Source organism: Emys orbicularis, chromosome 7 (genome assembly GCF_028017835.1).
Source record: "Emys orbicularis isolate rEmyOrb1 chromosome 7, rEmyOrb1.hap1, whole genome shotgun sequence".
Classification (NCBI taxonomy): domain Eukaryota; kingdom Metazoa; phylum Chordata; order Testudines; family Emydidae; genus Emys; species Emys orbicularis.
In genome coordinates, this window is record NC_088689.1 from 59,406,423 (window position 1) to 59,410,674 (window position 4,252).

The window sequence follows — 4,252 nt, forward strand, 5'->3', positions numbered from 1 at the left end:
AGCAGCCCAATGGGGTTGAGAGGAATCCCGTAAATTAGTCAGTGCTGTGGTTACAGGTAGCTCTCCCTTTTTGGTTAGCAGGTTAGCATTGCCTTAATGAACATCACGAAGGAAGATAGTGCATCATGACTTTCTTGATTTTTATTTTCTCATACAGAATAATCACAGAAGTCACTAACTACAATGCTGAGAAAACAGATTCTTGTTTGTGGATGAAAGAAAGAATTCAAAGGACCCTAGAGATGTCCGACATTTTGAAGGAAAGGCAGGAGCAAGGATTAAAATTCACAGATAGTGAGGCGGTACTGGTTGCAACTTGTGCCATTCCAGGCACTGTCAGTGCACATCTCCACGCAGTTTTCTTCCCCTATGTCACTGGGCTCACCTGCATGCCAGTTTGTATAATTTACGGCTGTTCCATCCAGGAAACTGAATTTACCTGGAATCCCACCCCCCTTAATGCCCAGATAGGTATAGCTATTAAATAACCTCACAATACTGAAAACAGCATCATTCTCCCCCTTATTCCTGGGAGATGCAATGGAGCCGCCCGCCTGTTTGCATGCTTCCAGTGTGGTCTCAAAATCGACTTCTTGCCCATTGGTAGCAAACATTTTTTTTCCAAATGTCGTTATGGTCCCATTGAAGGCAAGGACTACAAAGTAAAGCAAAAGATCTTGTTAAACTTTTTTGAATCATTTTATACTCTCATGATTACTCCTATACTGGGACTCCCTCTTTCTGTATTCTTCTATAATAAAATAACCCTTCCGAATAAAATAAGGAACGCAAATTGCAAACTTCATACAACTCTCTCTCCTCCCCGCCCCCAGATTAAAAAAACCCAGAGCATGGGCTATGTCATGCGATCCTACCAAACACTGCCCTCTGCTGGATGGAACATCAATGACATGCTAAATTGAGTAGGCTATTGCTCCTGTCTAGTTACTTCAGAACAAAGAGAATATAAACTCAAGAAGAGAGGAGAATGGAGGAGGGAGGTGAAAAGGGAGAAAGAGAAGGGGAGGAGAATTCATTAGAGTTAGTTACAAGACTAGAAGGGAATAGGAGATAGGAAAGGGAGGAGAAATAGATGAAGATGATGGGGTAGTGGAGAGAGAAATTATAATGAAAAGGAGTCAAAGGGAATGTGGATGGGAGGGGAAAAAATGAAGGAGAGAAGAGAAGAATTTTAAATAAAAAAACAATCCACCGCTCCTTAGGCTCCTATCTTTTAAAGACTAGTGCACCTGCTTAACTTTGCATACACTGAGTAATGGGACTGACTTCATTGGGACTACCCACAGTGCATAAAGTTGAGCACATGCATAAATCTTTGCAGGCCTTAGTTAGATATTACACTGTTGGCACTTTTGTAGCCACAGATTAACTGTGATGGCCATCAGGGTCACTCACAGAATTCAGGTGACCCAGAGAGATACTCCTGAAAGCACTTCTGCACAGAAAGGGATTATGCAATAAGCCACCTCTGCCTCGTTTGCATCAGTGTTTCAACCTATCACAGTTATCTGGGGCTGGTAGGAGGAACCCTAGTAACTAATTATATAGCCCACAGGTTAACCTCTTTAACACAATACAGAATGTATCATTGCCCATCCCCAGAGATCCTTGTTCCTTTGTATAAAAAGAATGTAAAAATAAATGGAACAAGACTCAGACTATTTTTAAGGAGCTGGTATTTCATGGCTTATTTTTTCCACACTTGTTAATCAAGTTATGGGTGGGGCAGAAAGCAAAAGCAGACAGATTACCTCTTTCCAGTCTGGCAATTTGATTTTTGAATCCTTTGAGGGTTTCTTCTAATTCAGGATTACGAATAGCAGGTAGGCCTATGGACCAAAAAAAAAAAAATTATGCCCTTAAGTTTAAGTGTTAGGATCAGGCTTCACCCTCTGTCACTTTCGAAAATGGGACAGAAAGTGCAACAAAGTACAATTCGGTTTAATCGGATACAAATAATGAAACACAGCAGGATATCTCTATATCTGGGGTGAGTGACCACTGCAATTACCTTGCAGTCCTGGGACTGCTTTTAAACCAGGCTTTCCTTCTTTCACAGGCAATTCGTTCAGTCCAGGTTTGCCAGGGATTCTCTGAATTCCTTCATGGTGGTCCCCAGCATGGCTCGTCGCCAGCAAAAAGGCTATTGCTGTGACTACGTGAAACAATTGGGGCGACATTGTTGGAGGCCAGGTATAAAACAAAGAGTATTTACTACCCAGTGCTGAGTGCTTTTTTTCAAAATTAAAAATGATTGAGAAGTGAGATTTCTTTATTTCAAAATAACATTTTCTGTTTGGGACTGAAATCTTTTCAGCTTAGTCTTTTCCCCCCTGTGCTACTAACATGATTAGTGTAGCCATAAAGCGCTTGGAGTTTGAATGATTATTACAGTGCACCAAAATGAAACAATTAATGCTTTACAAAATATACTTATCTGTCTAGAGAGCAAAAAACTTTTTTATAAAGCTATTGATTAACTTATCTCATTTTTTCTTGTCTGACAAGTGTAACTCCAGTATTACTTATGCAGCAATAGGTAGGCATGTCCACTACAGTCAGAAAAAAACAATAAAGATTACTCTGGGTATACTGTCTTAATTATTTATATTTTAAAAGGGAAAAGCAACCATTCAGACTTTATTCTTCTTCTGCCTCTCTCTCTTCATTGTCATAAATAGCATTTTATAAACACTTCTGTATCAGTGGTGATTTCCTCAGTAAAAATAGACTGGAAATGTAAAGAAACTCTGAAAAAGCACCTAAGATGGGAAGTTTAAATTGAGACTTTGTTATATTTGAACTAGATTTATTTTTTTGTAATTTATAAAGAAGTTCAACTTACCTCTCAGCTCCAATGTGAAATGCAAAAGGAGCATGATAAAGGTCCAATTTATAGGGCACGTAATTGGAGATACATTTTTATGTCTATTGGAAATGTATTGTGTGTGTAATTGGATATACATTTGGCCAGCAACACAGACATTTGATAACAGTTACCTTGAATGATTTTTCCTTCGATTTTCTTTATGTTTAAAGCCGTGCGCAAGAACATTTGAAAAGTCAACACGCACTGATGCCTTCCCATTTTGTTGAGCTAAGATATTACATTTTAATTGGGTAAAACAGTCTTGGAGCAGAAGAATAGATGATTGCAGAGATGTCTGTCATGAGTTGTTTGCAGGATATAACGTTTCCCTAGATCTTCTATTTACTCTAAGTATTAAATAATTACATCTTCATTGTGATTTTAAATGTCACAGAAGAAAAACAAGCCAGAACACAGCTGACTTTTATTATATACATATTATTTTCTCATATACCATAGTGTAAAAGTGTTATATGCCCATCAGTGACTGGAGCTGACAGCTCATGAGTAAGCACAATCTAACACAATAGAGACAAAGCATACAAAACAGGACACACCATCTCCACCTGTGCCCTATTCAGAGTAACTCCCAGATAAGAATTTAGTTGATGCACTAAGGTATAAGTAGATGCACCACAGAATATTGTAAGGGGAATTCCATATCCCACTAAGAAGTATAATTCAACATGATAATATTAGGGGGATAATATCACCTACGAAACAGGAAGCCAGATTCTCATTTAGATTAAATTCCCTTTACACAGCTCTGGCAATGCACAGAGGCCTTAAAAGTGATGGAAACATACTGGGAATGGAAGACTTCTTTGTATTACCTTACATTTTTATGTCCCTGGTAAAAGTTGTTCCCTTCTAGTGGCTATTTAGTGATCTATGTTAAATGAGCCGCTGCTCGTGGTCTAGTTTACAATGGATGGGTCTGATGTTACCAAATCAGCACCAGAACTGGTATAAACCAGCCTCCTCACTGGTAATGTCTACAGCCAGACTAAGGACTGAAAGAGATATGAAGACTGTAGCTCACAACAATAGACACTGAACTCAGGGACTTAGTGGGCAATGGGACTGAGGGTTGCAGCATCTTGGAGGAATGGGGGGAAATCTGTTGCTGTCTATGCTGTGCATGTTCTTTAGATAAACAGAGTTCATCAGTCTCCAGTTGCTCCTAATCTGGCACTTTTCACCAGCAACATTTTAACATCTGTTTTGAAATGTAAAAGACCTTGTGTGTACAAATACACACAAATATATGCATATATATATAACATCCCATAATGACATTAAAAGAACACTAAGACAACGTCCACCTCTCAAAAATTAGTAAACACCAGACAATGTTGCCTG

The 4,252-nt window shown here is 38.8% G+C and overlaps 1 pseudogene; it reads right to left on the minus strand.

Moving 5' to 3' along the window:
- Positions 1–278: 278 nt before the first annotated feature.
- Positions 279–2,201, minus strand: LOC135881538 (pulmonary surfactant-associated protein A1-like; annotated as a pseudogene).
- Positions 2,202–4,252: the final 2,051 nt, after the last annotated feature.